Raw genomic sequence first — 17,651 nt, 5'->3', positions numbered from 1 at the left:
ATGTCCAAATTAGGGGGAAAAATGTTTTGAAACATTTCATCTACTGTTTTTTGAGAACCTTTTTCTGAAATACTGTTTAACTTTTTTGTACATTCTGTTGTCAATGTTCAAGTCTCTAATCACTTTAAAATGATAGAAAATAAAAATTAAACTGCTTCATAATGTTTAAACTTATGTATAAACACAAAATTTTATTCTAAAAATTGGTGTTGGTTCTTTTTGGAATTCTCACCATTTGCCTACTAAATATCTTTCACATGCATCATCACCCCATTTCCTTCATCCTCTGGCCTCAACTATTGTACTGTTCGAATCAAGAAGGAAATTCTAGTGAGTGAGAATGTCATACTTGACATATGGGAGGCTCTCAATAAATATTAGTTGATTGATGGAATGAATTCCCAGAGAAAAATATCAGAGGACTCTGGAAAGTATAATTGATTTTATGGGTTCAGAAAATCTTCCACTGGCAAGATGGTGACCCTTAAGAGAAACCTTAAGGTGCAAATGAGAGCCATCTTCAGACATCTACAAGGCTGTCAGGGGAAAGAAGGGTGAAGCTTATTCTTTGCGGACCCAAAGTGGTGATCTAAGACCAAAAATTTACAGAAAAAATGAAATCCAAAATTTATAAAACTGAGTGTCTGAAAATAGGACAACTTTTTACAATAGGTGGAGACATGCCTATAGCTAACACATATTTGATCATAAGCTAGTAGTCAATTTGGTGAAGGGCAGAAAACTGAAGTCAAGGACCAGCAGGGCAATTAAATGGCCTTTGAAGTTCCTTTGAGCTTTGAGATGCTGCTGCTGCTGCTGCTGAGATGCTATGAAGGTATAATTTGTTCAAAAGATTATTTCTGTCTTTGCCATGTTGATTGCATCCTGAGACCAACGTTGAATGGAGTATGGGTTCCTCCTTAGAATTTTGAGGAATAAGTTTCATTGTGATTAGGACTTGAAAGAATATGTGACTTCCTAACATGTACCACTCATTTCAGCTTAAATTTACACTGTCAACCTCTTCTTGGAATATACCTGAAAGAAAATGTAACTAGAATTGCTTCAGATGTACTATTTTCCCTGATAACTGAAATTATGTTTCAAATTACATTTTTTTGTTTAACATTTACTGGATCACTGATAACATTTACCGATAAATTTTTGAGAATGCATTTGGTTTTGGGAGCAATAAAACTTTTAAAGTTTGTTTTTGAGGGGTGATCTAAATTCTGCATTTCACATATCTTCTCAAATTCATCCATAAATGTAAGTAGTTAATCAGTTCTTTGTTTCATGAACCTAATTTCAGTCAGCTGTAGAAAAGTGATCAAGATGTTTACACTTAATATACAAGCTCCTAACTTTTATGCCTCAACCCAGATTTTATATTAAACTACAAACAAAAATATTAATTTACCCTCAGGCCTCATGATACTATATACAGGGAACAATTCTTAACTGTTTTTGGTAGATTGAAAACAAAACCTGCATTTGAAGAGTTTTCCTTACAGCAATTTAATTCCAAGTATTCTGAGGTATAATAATAACATTTTCATGAACCAAAATAAGGAAATAATCTCTAAGTTGATTAATAGGATATAGGCTAAATACACAACATATATAAAATGGGCCACAATACAGGCTTTTAAAAGAATAAAGTAGTATAATATACACTGAGATGAAAATACATCCATGATATATTGTTAAGAAAAATTATTGATTAGCAAATAGTATGGACATTTGTGTTCAACGGTCCTTGAATTCCCTTTTCTGTCCCTCATCAAATGGACTACTAGCTTATGATTAAACATGTCAAATTTATACATTTCTCCATTTATTGTAAAAATTTGTCATATTTTCAGATACTTGGCTTTTTAAATCTTGGATTTCATTCTTTTGAGCAAATTTGTGTTCACTATTTGTGAATAAATAGTGTTCCCATTTTTAAAAAATGATGTGAATACATCAAAAGATATCAAAAAGTCTTTATCCAATCTGGTAGCAGCAGTTTTCTCTGTGTGTATTGGAACAGCTGCAAACATGAAAATTGGAATCTCCCTTTTGATACACTTTATAGTGGGTCAAATTTTTCCCACATGCATTTATCTTTAAAAAGAAAATCTAAGGACACAGAATAATACAATCTATTGTTCACTTTCTTCTATAAGAATAAAGAGGAGGAAATGAATCATAGCCAAACAGAGTCTAAGATGATATTCATTTCCAGTGTACACTGTCAAAATTCAGAGCTCTGTTGTGAGAATACTAATGAAATCACACATAGGGATCAGAATAAATAAACATAGACTTCCAAATCATCCTTGATCTTGGTCTTACCAGCTCCAGCAGAAACTCTAGCCTTCTACAAAGTCTCTTTTTACCTAGAATTTTCTTTAGACCCGAGGGATTGTTCACAGCTCCATTTCACTGTGTTTTCGTCCTGCCATGTTGGATGCCACCATTTCCCCTAGGACCGTTGTTACTTTACTGGTGGATATGGCAGAAATATTACAACTCTTTGTTCTTCCCTATATGCCATGATTTCTCTCAGCAAGCTTGAGTAGTCAGAAGGACCATGCAGGTAATGGTGAAAAAAGGGCATTTCTGGGAAGAAATGGTAAAGAGACCATCTTATTTTAAATAAAGAATTTGTGTTGGAGAGAAATGGCATGAAATTATAAGGAATATTTTTGCTACACAAGATATAATCCTTATTGTTGTTGTTCAGTCACTAAGTTGTGCCTGACTCTTTGTGACCCCATGGACTGCAGCATGCCAGGCTTCCCCATCCTTCACTATCTGCTGGAGTTTCTCAAACTCATGTCCATTGATGTCCAGTGATGCCATCCAACCATCTCATCCTCTCTTGTTCCCTTCTCCTGTTGCCTTCAATCCTTCCCAGCATCAAGGTCTTTTCCAACGAGTCATCTCTTTGCATCAGGTGGCCAAAGTATTGGAGCTTTAGCATCAGTCCTTCCACTGAATATTCAGGGCTGATTTCCTTTAGGATTGATTGGTTTGATCTCCTTGCTGTCCAAGGGACTCTCAAGAGTCTTCCCCAACACCACAATTTGAAAGCATCACTTCTTCAGCACTTAGCCTTCTTTATGGTCCACCTCTCACATCTGTTCATGACCACTGGAAAACCATAGCTTTGACTATTCTTATAGTCACAATATAATAAAATTACAGGTGAATCAGTCAAGCTTAATTTAGAAAACAGAAATTACCCCAAGTATTTTAAGCAGAAAAGAATTTAATACAAGATATTATGTGCTTACACAATTTTGAGAGGGTGGAAAGAACAGGTGCTGGGCCAGGCTTTCTGGACTGGCTCCCAGAGTAATGTAGAGCTGAACCACAAGGCGAGGTGTAGTTTCAGAGGTGGCTGATCCTTGCTGTGACTACTGCCCCTTATTCTGGAGAAAGAGCAAGGTGAAGCTGTGACTTGGATGACAGAAATCCAGACTAGGAAGCCACTCTGTGTTTTAATATCCACAAACCGGTAACACAGACACTGGAGCGCAGCTATGGGAAAGTTTTGCATTTCTAAATTGTCAGCAGCAAGAGCCAAGAGTGATAGGGAAACGGCCGTTTCTTCTTTCTGCCTTCCAAATCTCTCTGAAATACTGGTGGCGGTGGTTTAGTTGCTAAGTCATGACTAACTCTCGCAGCCCTATAGACTGTAGCCTGCCAGGCTCCTCTGTCCATGGAATTAGCCAGGTAAAAATACTGGAGTGGGCTGCCATTTCTTTCTCTAGGGTATCTTCCCAACCCAGGGATCAAACCCAGGTCTCCCGCCTAGCAGGCAGATTCTTTATTGATTGAGCTTCAGGGAAAGGCTGTTTACCCTAATTATTTCTTTTAATTGCACAAGTAAAGATGCAGTTTCAGCCTTCCCTGAGTATCTGCAGAGGACTGGTTCCCAGACCACTGCTCCATCCACACCAAAAGCCAGGGATATTCAAGGCCCTCCTGAAACACGGTGTGGTTTACATCCTGCCCTTGGATTACCGGTGGCAAGTAGTTTGCATCCAGAACACTAGCTACAAAAGTATTTTGAGGATTTAGATGATAACTTTCCAAACCCTCCAAAATGAAGAACAGTGGACCTGAAACCAACACAACATTGTAAATCGACTGTAATCCAATAAAAATTAGAAAAAATATTATAAACAAACAAAATAAGTGAAGAAGAGTGGAATGGCTCTTGAGAGAATACTTTGAGAATCAAAGTATCCACCACACATGGGGAAGCTCCAAGAAACTACTACTAATACAATCATCCAGATAAAGTAGCTATTGACATTCTGTCACACTTTTATTTTCTTTTTATGTGTTAGCTTCTCTCACTCTCATCTACCAATCTATCTATAGCTCATCTACTCAATTCGAAAGAGTTATTATTTTTCTAGCTGGTTCAGCAGAACTTTTTACCCTTCTTCAGTTAAAAACAATATCGGTTTTCCTTTAAGGAAACTCTGTCTCAACTCATATCCTTGTTGCCTGAGCTGACAATTTTTATCCCTTCAATCCCAGCACCCGAAAGTGCTACTTATAGGTTAAATGTGAACCCTACTCATGGTTGATTTCAGTTTTTATCAGTGCTATCTGGATCATAGACTAGGAAAGACTTTGTAACCTGTGGTTTTCATGGATCAATATGGACTGAGACACACAGAGAGAAAGGTTTATTATTAAGAATTGGCTCACATGATGAAGGAAGCTGTGAAGTTCTACGATCTGTGGTCTGCAAAGTTTAGACCCAAGAAAGTCAGTGGTATAAATCAGGGTAAGTCTGAAGGCCTAAGAACCAGGGGTGAAGTGAAAGAGGCTCAGTTGTGTCCTACTCGTTGCCACTCCATGGATGGAATTCTCCAGGCCAGAATACTGGAGTGGGTATCCTTTCCCTTCTGCATGGGATCTTCCCAACCTACGGATCAAACCCAGATTTCCCACATTGCAGGCGGATTCTTTACCAGCTGAGCCACAACGGAAGCCCAAGAACCAGGGGAGTGATGCTTTAAATCCTAGTCTGGAGGGTCAGATAAGATGCCCCAATAAGCAGGGAAAAAAGAAAGGTGAATTCCATGTTTCTCTACCTGGTCTATTCAGCCCTCAACAGATTGAATGATACCCATGTGCTGTGGGGAGGCCAATCTACTTTCCTGGATGGACTGATTCAAGTGTTAATCTCATCTGAAAACACCCTTACAGATACATCCAGCCATATTTTGAAGATATTTCTATAAGTTAATTGGATTGAGAAAAATTTGGAAATTTAAGGTAATGCTGTGAGTTGTGTTGTGAATGTTATCAATATTAAGATTCATCAGTGAAAACAGTAGCTGCTGCTTTAATTCCCTTGGTTTACTTTTGTCCACTGTTTAGAGCAGTGTTTCTCAACAGTTAGCCCTTAAGTTATGAAGACAACTTTTTGTCAGTCTTCCGCCCCATCCCTTTCTGTGCCTTTCATGAGAACAGAGGCAACTCATCTCTGTGACTCTTCCCTCTACCCTTCTTCTTCATGTTTGACATTTTTAGATGGGCCTGAAGTCTACGTGATTTTATGGGAAAGAGTATATTAGGAAATATCAAATATAAGGGCTTTAAAGTCAAACAAGCTTTCATTGGAAAACCAGCTCCATCTCTTAACTGCTGCACGTGGTGGTTTAGTCATGTTGTGTAGTCATGGGAAAATCACTTGGAGAGTCAGATTAATTATTTCCAAGATAGGAATTTTAAAACCACTACAGGTGGCCCTAGTGGTTAAGGACCTGGCTGCCAATGCAGGGACAGAAGAGAAGCAGGTTCGAGCCCCTGAAGAAGGGAATGGCAAGCCACTCTGGTATTCCTGCCTGGAGAATCCCATGGGCAGAGGAGCCGGCGGGCTATGGTCCAAAAGGGTTGTAAAGAGTCGGACATGGCTGAACCAACCGAGCACACACACACAGATAAAGCATAAAAGTAACATGTTTAGCATACCAGAGAATATTGTTAAAGAAACAAATGATCAACACTATTATCATTTATTTTATTCAGTCTGATGAATAAAACAATGATAGTGTTTCCTGTACCTTTTTACATTATTACAATCGCCACCCTTATCTGTTTTAAAAATCAATCACTACTAACAATGTACTCTTCTTTTAACATTAAGATTAATGAAATCCACTTATTTCAGATGAAATAAGCCTGATGACTCAGGTTCAAAATTGTTTTCTCCAGCAGGTGAAATCAAGAAAGTAAAACTTCACAAAGAATTTGCTCTGGTGTGGGAATTATTTCAACCCACCCAATCCATTCACACCAGCAGTTGCAAAATATGTTGTAGGGCCATAGGTACTGACTGAGGACTTTGTGCTCTGTGATAAATTCTACTTTAGATGTCTATCCCCTAAAGCCTTTTATTTTAGCAAATATCCCAGAAAGTCAGCAGTGTTTCCCAATAGTCAGAATGGTTTCAGCTGAATTCTTCTTTCTTCTTCGACATGTATCACCCCGGCTCCTCAGGGTTGCATGGCTCATAGGAAATAAGGTTTCCATCAGCCTTTGACTCATTCCTCTCCACCGCAGGGCTCACCCCATCTTGGGTTGTGCTCCAGGGACCAGCAGGAAAAAAAAGCACTGGCCTGATTCATCTCCTTCCTGCGGACGGCCCAGCTCTCCACAGCTGCTGTCTCTCCTGCCTTCTCTTTTTTTTTTTTTTTTTGGGGGGGGGGTTATTTATTTATTTTTATTTTTAAATTTTAAAATCTTTAATTCTTACATGCATTCCCAAACATGAACCCCCCTCCCACCTCCCTCCCCATAACATCTTTCTGGGTCATCCCCATGCACCAGCCCCAAGCATGCTGCATCCTGCGTCAGACATAGACTGGCGATTCAATTCACATGATAGTATACATGTTAGAATGGCATTCTCCCAAATCATCCCACCCTCTCCCTCTCCCTCTGAGTCCAAAAGTCTGTTATACACATCTGTGTCTCTTTCCCTGTCTTGCATACAGGGTCGTCATTGCCATCTTCCTAAATTCCATATATATGTGTTAGTATACTGTATTGGTGTTTTTCTTTCTGGCTTACTTCACTCTGTATAATCGGCTCCAGTTTCATCCATCTCAACAGAATATACAATGGAGTAAAGACAATCTCTTTAACAAGTGGTGCTGGGAAAACTGGTCAACCACTTGTAAAAGAATGAAACTAGATCACTTTCTAACACCGCACACAAAAATAAACTCAAAATGGATTAAAGATCTAAATGTAAGATCAGAAACTATAAAACTCCTAGAGGAGAACATAGGCAAAACACTCTCAGACATAAATCACAGCAGGATCCTCTATGATCCACCTCCCAGAATTCTGGAAATAAAAGCAAAAATAAACAAATGGGATCTAATTAAAATTAAAAGCTTCTGCACAACAAAGGAAAATATAAGCAAAGTGAAAAGACAGCCTTCTGAATGGGAGAAAATAATAGCAAATGAAGCAACTGACAAACAACTAATCTCAAAAATATACAAGCAACTTATGCAGCTCAACTCCAGAAAAATAAACGACCCAATCAAAAAATGGGCCAAAGAACTAAATAGACATTTCTCCAAAGAAGACATACGGATGGCTAACAAACACATGAAAAGATGCTCAACATCACTCATTATTAGAGAAATGCAAATCAAAACCACAATGAGGTACCACTTCACACCAGTCAGAATGGCTGCAATCCAAAAATCTGCAAGCAATAAATGCTGGAGAGGGTGTGGAGAAAAGGGAACCCTCCTACACTGTTGGTGGGAATGCAAACTAGTACAGCCACTATGGAGAACAGTGTGGAGATTCCTTAAAAAATTGCAAATAGAACTACCTTATGACCCAGCAATCCCACTTCTGGGCATACACACCGAGGAAACCAGAATTGAAAGAGACACATGTACCCCAATGTTCATCGCAGCACTGTTTATAATAGCCAGGACATGGAAACAACCTAGATGTCCATCAGCAGATGAATGGATAAGAAAGCTGTGGTACATATACACAATGGAGTATTACTCAGCCGTTAAAAAGAATCCTGCCTTCTCTTGCAGCACAACTATGATGAAAGAAAGCAAGAGCAGAGATGTTGGTCTTAGTAAGGGGGTTTCTTGTGGGACTTTATCCAAAAGGATCTTCTTACAGCAGGAGATTTCTTCTTTTTTTTTTCAAAGATGAAAGCCCCATCCCCATGCTCCCCCACCTTTTAAAAAATTTCTGGCCAAGCCACACAGCCAGTGGTGTCCTAGTTCTCTGACCAGGGATTGAACCCATCTGCATCAAAGTCCTCTGCACTGGAAGCGCAGAGCCTTCATAATCCGACTGCCAAGGAAGTGCCAGGGAGATTCCAGTTTGGGACTGCATACTACAATTTACACAGGCGCTAATACTGAATATTCCATCTTGGAATAAAACTCAAATTCTGTTTCCAAACTTCTGACTCTCTCTCTCTTTTTTTTTTTTTGAGTAAAATATACGAAGAACAAGGATAGCACATTCCCTGCCATGCCTTTCTCTACTCCTGCTGAATGCGGGGCTGGCAGACGTTTTTGATAGAACACCTAAAGGCATCTCTTCCTTTCTTGCTAACAGGATTCCAAATGGGTTTGAGTGATAAGATGCCCAGCAGCATGATATCCATTGTCTGGGAGTCGGAGGGCAATGAGGGAAGTTTGAGAGGGGTATCCTGAGAATAATCTCCCTTCCGGATAACCACGCAAGTAGAAACCCCTCTATTTTGCTGTTTTTTTTTTTTTTTTTCCTGATGAGAATGCTATTGTGCCCCAGTGGCAGCAACCTCGCAGTCGAGTTGAGAGTAATTGCTGATGCAGCAATGGCTGCAGAGACGTTGGGAGGCATCTTCGGTGTCACTGCTGAACGGCCACTTCTATGCTGGCCCCTCCTACCGCCAGTCTTCAGATCTGAGGAGATGGTAAGTGCCTGTGTTGTTTAGTTCACTTATATTATTTATTTTAAAAAATACAAGATAAATTTATTTCTCAAAATTCTGGAGTCTGAAAGCCTGAGATCAGGGTGCCAGGGTCATCAGATGAGGGCCCTCTTCTGGGTTGCTGACATCTCACTGTATCTTTACATAGTGGAAGGGGCTGGGAAGTCCTGCTGGGGTCTCTTATAGGAACACCAATATATTCAGGAGGGCTCCACCCTCAAGATCTAAGCACCTATCAAAGGCCCTACCTCCTAATACCATCACATTGGTCATTGGGTTTTATTTTTTTTTAACTTTTAAATTTTATATTGAAGTTTAAATCATTAGCAAGTTGTATTAGTTTCAGGTGTATGCTGCTGCTGCTGCTGCTGCTGCTGCTGCTGCTGCTAAGTCGCTTCAGTCATGTCTGAGTTTGTGTGACCCCATAGACAACAGCCCACCAGGCTCCTCTGTCCCTGGGATTCTCCAGGCAAGAACACTGGAGTGGGTTGCCATTTCCTTCTCCAGTGCATGAAAGTGAAAAGTGAAAGAGAAGTCGCTCAGTCGTGTCCGACTTGTAGTAACCCCATGGACTGCAGCCTACCAGGCTCCTCCACCCATGGGATTTTCCAGGCAAGAGTACTGTAGTGGGTTGCCATTGCCTTCTCCATTCAGCTGTATAACAGAGTGATTATTGAAGCCTTTGTTTTTTCAGGAGCAGGACTTCTCACTGATAAATTTGGTGTTTGATACTCTTTTTGATTTGGGGGATGGGCTGTAGCATTATTTTGGTGGATTTATGCCGGAATGTAGAAGGCTAGAGCTGGATTGAGGAGAAGTAGGCGTCTGAATCACCCAGAGGAGAAAAAATTCTCTGCATGAGTACAGGATAATTTCCAGGAAGCTTAGGGATTCAAAGACAAGGAAAAACCATAACATTCAAGTACACCTGAGGCTAGAATGAAAGATAAAACGTGAAAGATCATAAGTTCCTGATGGGAGAGCAGAAGCAAGAGTATGGGTCAAGTGAGAGAATTAAGTGTATTTCCATGAAAAGGATAGGGTGCCCAAGGCTGGTGGTTATTAGATGCTTTCCTACCCCCTAAGCAGTGTGTGATCCTGGCTTAAAAGCACAACTTCAGAGAGATAAATGAGTCCTTTTTCTAATATCCCAGCATCTTTTCAATTCCCCTTTCCCTAAGCTCTGAACCACAGAAGGTATCTTGTGTTAAGAAGTGGATTTATAGGCCTCTGAATACAAAGTTCTGCTATGTGATTTTCTACAGAATAGTTCCTATTCTAAAATCACCAGCGAAAGCAACATTCTGTTCAGAAAGTGGTAAAAATATGATTAGGAAATTTTCATATACAGTGCTTCCTATAGTCAAGTTAAATAAGCCTTTTCTGAGAGAGAGCCTTTTAGTGCTTGGCACTGGACCAGTTATCATCTTTTAGGAATAACGGTGTTAAATTGTATAGAAACCCATAAAATCCATGCAAAAATATAGCAAAGGGCACACTTCTTCTTTCAAACTAGCTTTTCCCTTAAAAAGTCATCTTCATCTATCAGAATCAGAAGAATGTGTTTCTCTAATACAACATGAAATATCTATCTATGATGTTTCTCTTCCAATATGCAGACATCGGTAAGAGGTTGACCAGCCTCTCTAAAGGAAAGTATAAGAACATCTACTTGGAAACAGATTATAGATATTTCATAGCCATTGTCAGAGTTTTCTGAAACATTTGAATCTATGCAATAGTGACTGTATCAGTCAGGATTATTAAGTGCAAGCAACAGTAATAATAACAGTAATTTGAGCATAAAATTTGTTGAAAGAACTCTTAGAGTCTCTTAAAAGGGTTAGAAACTGTTATCCAAGAACATTGCTCCAAATGACACTGAAGAACTTGTCTGGTATACACTTCATTGTACTCTCTTGGTCATGGGAACCACAGTATACTATGCAGAAACCATCAACACTGGTCCATGGCACTATCTTTGGATACATGGTGTAGCTCATCACTGATATCACCCTCTGTAGAATGGATCTTATGCAGTCACTAGTTTTTGTGTTATTAACATATGATTCAAAGACAAGCATAGGTGCATGTAATTGAGGAGACTGGATTACATCTCTGAACCTCAACTGCAAAGAAAGACAGGAAAATGAGAATTTGGAATTCCCTGATAGCTCATGGCAAATAGATGGGGAAACAATGGGAACAGTGGCTGGCTTTATTTTTTTGGGCTCCAAATCACTGCAGATGGTGATTGCAGCCATGAAATTAAAAGATGTATACTCCTTGGAAGGAAAGTTATGACCAACCTAGATAGCATATTCAAAAGCAGAGACATTAGAGCATAAATTATTTTGGTGGATTCATGCCGGATGTCTCTGTGCAAAGTTTGTGTGACTTGTTTTGTTGTGCTATTCACTTTATTTCAGGGATCTGAAACCAAACATGAATTATTCTCTGAGGTGTGGCCAGTTAAAATTGCTTGGGCTAAAAACTGGTGGCTCAGACGGTAAAGTGTCTGTCTACAATGCGGGAGACCTGGGTTCAACCCCTGGGTTGGGAAGATCCCCTGGAGAAGGAAACCGCATCCCACTCCAGTACTCTTGCCTGGAAAATCCCATGGATAGAAGAGCCTGGTAGGCTGCAGTCCATGGGGTCGCAAAGAGTCTGACACGGCTGAGCGACTTCCCTTTCACTTTTCACTTTCATGCATTGGAGAAGGAAATGGCTACCCACTCCAGTGTTCTTGCCTGGAGAATCCCAGGGACGGGGGAGCCTGGTGGGCTGCCGTCTATGGGGTCACACAGAGTCAGACACGACTGAAGTGACTTAGCACTAGCAGTAGCAGACAGCATATTAAAAAGCAGAGACATTACTTCATCAACAAAGGTCTGTCTAGTCAAGGCTATGGTTTTTCCAGTAGTCATTTCTGGATGTGAGAGTTGGACTATAAAGAAATATGAGCACTGAAGAATTGATGTTTTTGAATTGTGGTGTTGGAGAAGACTCTTGAGACTTCCTTGGACTGCAAGGAGATCCAACCAGTCCATTCTGAAGGAGATCAGCCCTGGGATTTCTTTGGAGGGAATGATGCTAAAGCTGAAACTCCAGTACTTTGGCCACCTGAGTGAAGAGCTGACTCATTTGAAAAGACCCTGATTCTGGGAAAGATTGAGGGCAGGAGGAGAATGGGATGACAGAGGATGAGATGGTTGGATGGCATCACCAACTCAATGGACATGGGTTTGGGTGGACTCCGGGAGTTGGTGATGAACAGGGAGTCCTGGCGTGCTGCGGTTCATGGGGTTGCAAAGAGTCAGACACGACTGAGCGACTGAACTGAACTGAACTGATCAAGAGACCCTGGTTCAATTCTTGGGTCAGGAAGATCTGCTACAGAAGGGATAGGCTACCCACTCCATTATTCTTGGGCTTCCCTTGTGGCTCAGATGGTAAAGAATCTTCCTGCAATGTGGGAGACCTGGGTTCAATCCCTGGGTTGGGAAGATCCCCTGGAGAAGGGAAAGGCTACCCATTCCAGTGTTCTGGCCTGGAGAATTCCATGGACTACAGTCCATGGGGTCACAAAGAGTCGGACATGACTGAGCGACTTTCACTTAGTAGGAAATTATATTTGCCTCCTTAGGTAGGAATTTCTCTCTCCCTCTCTTTTCCTCTTTTGACTGCCCCGAGTCTTTGTTGCAGCATGCAAGCTTTCTCTAGTTGCGGTGAGTGAGGGCGGCTCTCTAGTTGTGGTGCAGGTTCTCATTGTAGTGGCTTCTCTTGTTGCAGAACATGGGCTCTTGGGCAGTCAGGCTTCAGTTGTTGTGGCTCATGGACTTAGCTTCCCTGAGGCATATGAAATCTTCCTGGACCAGAGATTAAACCTGTGTCCCCTGCATTGGCAGGCAGATTCTCAACCACTAGATCATCAGGAAAGTCCAGGTAGGGATTTCTTAAATGAATGTTTAAGGAAGCATGTCTGTAGACAATTTTTTACTGTTATGCTTTGGCTGGACCGTGAGGTTACTTCTGACATCCAGTGAATAGAGGCCAGAGATGCTGCTAAATGTCCCCACAGTGCACAGGACAGGTCATGACAACAGAGAATTATCAGTAGTGTCTTTGTTGAGAAATATTGTCCTTAATAAAAAAGGGTTGCAAATACATGTGGCCAAACGAATGACAAATAATCAGGCAGTTGAGGGTTTGCAACCTTGGGGATTTGGTTCAAAGTCTGGGTAAAATTTGCAACTGACCGCTGTACAGAGAGGGGAAGGAAAGGTCGAAGAGAGAGGCAGAACACTCCTGATTGGCAGGTGGCAGGTTTAACAATCAAGGGAACTTACATACAAGACTTGGCTTGGATGGCCACAAGATGAGTAGATCTCAGTATCCACCCAACTAGAAACTTGAAAGTTTATGTGCGTGCATGCTCAGTCCTGTCTGACTCTTTGCAACTCCATGGACTGTAGCCTGCCAGGCTCCTCTCTCCATAGAATTTTCCATGCAAGAATACTGGGGCAAGTTCCCCTTTCCTGCTTCAGGGGATCTTCCCGACTCAGGGATCGAACCCACATCTCTTGTGTCTCCTGCACTGGCATACAGATTCTTTATATACAGAAGCCTTAGTACGGTTCATGGAAAAGGCAATGGTACCCCACTCCAGTACTCTTGCCTGGAAAATCCCATGGATGGAGGAGCCTGGTAGGCTGCAGTCCATGGGGTCGCTGAGTCAGGCATGACTGAGCAATTTCACTTTCAGTTTTTACTTTCATGCCTTGGAGAAGGAAATGGCAGCCCACTCCAGTGGTCTTGCCTGGAGAATCCCAGGGACGGGGGAGTCTGGTGGGCTGCCGTCTATGGGGTCACAGAGTTGGACACGACTGAAGCGACTTAGCAGCAGCAGTAGGGTTTAGTCATGTATTTGTCTAGATGGTCTCAACGTCACATCACTCTCTCAAGGCTGTGTCCTTGAAATGGCTCCACTATGGGAACAGTGGGAAGAATGTGTATTTCAAGGAAAGGAGGTTGGGTAAGGAGCTTCTTACTGCCCAGATCCAGCTTAGGGGTCAACGGCAGTCATGTTCTTTGGATGAACTCCTCCAACAGCTCAAACTAAAGATATTTTCTTTTTTTTTTTTCATATTTGGTTTGTTTTTGTAGTTTCCACTCTTTGCTTCAATTATAGTTTGCTATAGTTTGTCAAGCCTAAAGGAAATCAACCCTGAATATTCATTGGAAGGACTGATGCTGAAGCTCATTGGAAAAGATCTTAATGCTGGCAGAGACTGAGGGCAGGAGAAGAAGGGGTCAACGGAGGATGAGATGGTTCGATGGCATCACCAACTCAATGGACATGAGTTTGAACAAACTCCTGGAGATAGTGAAGGACAGGGAAGCCTAGTGTGCTGCAGTTCCATGGGGTCATAAAGAGTTGGACCCGACTTAGTGACTGGACAACGACAATACTTTGTGATAGGAGACACGTATGAAGAAGATGTAATGGATTCGCTATCAGATGTAGGCAAACATTTCAGAGAGGTCACTAGCTTACAAAGATAGTGACAGAATCATAATCTTCTTTTATTGTTATCTGGGACCACAGACAACCCATTTATGATATTATTTTTATGCTTTTGTATAACGTGTAGATATAGCAAACAACAAATTGAGCCTACGTCCTAATTTCATTGATGCATTATAACCGTTAGAGTTGTTAATGTACTCAACCTGCATCCCACTCCCCCAGACACTCAAGATCTTTCCAATCTGCCTCCAGAGGAACTCAAACCAAATGGAACTGAGGGTGATATATGTTGAATTAAGTAGTTTTTACTGTCTCCTTAGGACAGGGCCCAGAAAATGAAAGGATGCTAAAGCAACAGTGCCATTCCTGAATGGGGGTGTGGGAATACTATTCTCTCTCCTCCCTTCGCATTACGCTGCATCCACTCCAAACTGGGCTTCGAGGCAGTACCATTTTCTGCTGAGCACAGCCCTGGGGATAGAGGAAATTCTTTCCAGCTCCAGAGAAAGCCACTGCGGCTTGGGGCAAGCACTTGCATTAGTCCTTGTGGCAAGGTCTGGAGGAGGGAATTCAGATCTAGCCACACACTTCAGATGTGACTGCAGAAGCAAGCAGAGGATCTCTTTGGAATTCTTGTCTTTTATCATTTGTGTTAATCAGCTTTGGCTTTGACACTAGCTGTGCAGTTCACATAGCATAGTGTTTCGTTTTAGAGGAACCATCTTCACGTGGCAGAAGCAGTTTTATGATCCCTCAGCCTTCACAGGGCATATCTGAGCTCTGAAAAGTGAAAGAGTTAGTTGCTCAGTAGTGTCTGTCTCTTTGCAACCCCATAGATTGTGTAACCTGCCAGGCTCTTCTGTCCATGGGGTTCTCCAGGCAAGAATACTGGAGTGAATTGCCATTTCCTTCTCCAAGGGATCATTCCAACCTGGGGACAGAACCCAGCTGTCCTGCATTGCAGGCAGATTCTTTATCATCTGAGCTACCATGGAGGCTCTAGTTCCAGAGATAAGGAGAGAAAATATAAACTTTGGAGAAGAGTAAGCACTTGGATTTTTGATCATATCTGGGGAAGGCGTTAGCAAGCAACAGACACTGGACTCTTTGACAAGCTGAGAATGTATGAATGCAAAGGTTGTGTTTCAGGAAATTTATTTATATACTAAATTGTATGGTAAGTTACTTCTGTTCTTATATGCTAATACATTTAATTATAAAAAATCTTATGAGAAAGATGCTGGCTTATTCTGATTTCCAGTTTATAGAAGATAATGGCTGAGGACTGGAGACATTAAATAATGTAGCATTATTACACAGCACCCAAGTCCACATAATTCCAAATCTTGGAGTCTTCAATATGACATTTATGGTGCAAGGAAGCCCTTGTTTTTCTTTCTATGAATGAGTGTATTCCCAAGTTGTTGTCTCTCCACTTTTTGTCATTTTATCAATGGATTTTTGAAATGATCAATGGCATGAGCTTCACAGCTTCTCCAACTATAGAGGACACTCTTAAAACTCTGGGAAAGGACCCAGTAAAATTAATACAGGGACAAAGTCAAATAAGATCCTTGTCTTGAAAGGAGCAAACATCTTTGGCCAAGAGACACAGATTACTTGAAAACAGACAGCTAGTGGAATCAACACCATGATTTTATGTTCTTGTTCCTTTTGAGCAACTGCTGGGACTACCCATTGGGTAAATCCAAGTAGAAGCCAAGGAAAAGCTCTGATGTAGTAGTCAGCTTCTGAAGGGAGAGGTCAAGAAGGAGATGGGTGAAGAAATGAAGAACCAGTGGCTGTCTAGTGTGGGTGTGACTGCACACACACACACACACACACACACAAATTAATGAAAATCCACTCTCTAGCAGGCATTAGTGCAAAATTGACTCCTCAGTTGCACTAACGGAATTTTTAAATTACTAGTGGATTTAGTCTAGGCGAAGTTTCCTTTATTAAAATTTTATGCTCATTGCAATTAGTTATAACTAAATCAGTCAGGTAGAAAAATTGATAGGTAAGCTAATTTACTGTTAGAAGTTTGCAAATAATTGTACCAGATGAGTTTGCAGAACAAAAATCCCAGTAGTCTCCCAGGAGACAACTTTTGTAATGACATTATTAGGGCTGGCAGTCCCTGGGACCAAGAGACTGGAGGAAATGATCAGAAATATAATAGCTCTCTAGTCTTTCAACATAGATGCTTTTCAGAGCAAAACATACCTTTGGCAGAGCCTGACACTGCATTTCTCTTCTACATATTGACTTTAATGATCTACAGTGGGTCTAGCTGTATAGTGAATTATTGAATTCTTATCATGAGGAGCAGTCTAGCTAATTTAAATTTACTTCCAAAGAATTCAAGCACATAATCCCTAAGGCTGGGAAAAATGGGTTCCTTTGTGGACATTATATACATACATATACATATATATACATATAGTATATAACTGCAGGTTATATATACATATGCATTGGACTAAGTTTTCCACAATTTTACTAAAGGGACTTAAGTTTCAGAAGTCATATAATTACAGTGAATTTGGTTTCATCCCTGAAGGTTTTTAACATTTTCAAGTTTTGAAAATGCTCATTAATAGATGTACAACAAGTGGGTTGTAAAAGAAGTGAAATAATTGACTGCCCCTGTGTTTTAGGCTGCCAGGGGCAGCTTGGTGACTTGTTTGTTTGAAGTGACTATAATGTAGGGTATCAACTTCCCTGAAACCATGCCATGGGTGCCTCTTAGGGGGAGACTGCACTGAGGATAAGAAGGACTTTCAGGGTTGCCGCCTAGCGCAGATCTCAGCTCGCAGGTAATAACGAACATCTCTTCTGACTCTAGTCCCTGAAGGATACAACCTTTTTTTGTTAAAATCATGAGCACAATTAGAGAAGGGAAAGAATTGTGTGACCCTAGGGGGCATGATAGGAAAGTTCAAAAGGGAGGAAACAGCTATTTGTTAGAATAGCACCCCAACTTCCCAAAATCAATTTTCTTAATCCATTCAGGCTGACATAACAAAATAACACAGACTGGATAGCTTTAGAAACAATACAAATTTATTTCTCTCAGTTCTGGAGACTAGAAGTCTGAGATCAAACATCTATTAAGTCATTATTTGTTGG

Source organism: Ovis canadensis, chromosome 21, assembly GCF_042477335.2.
Source record: "Ovis canadensis isolate MfBH-ARS-UI-01 breed Bighorn chromosome 21, ARS-UI_OviCan_v2, whole genome shotgun sequence".
NCBI lineage: Eukaryota > Metazoa > Chordata > Mammalia > Artiodactyla > Bovidae > Ovis > Ovis canadensis.
Note: the sequence above shows the minus strand (reverse complement) of the source record.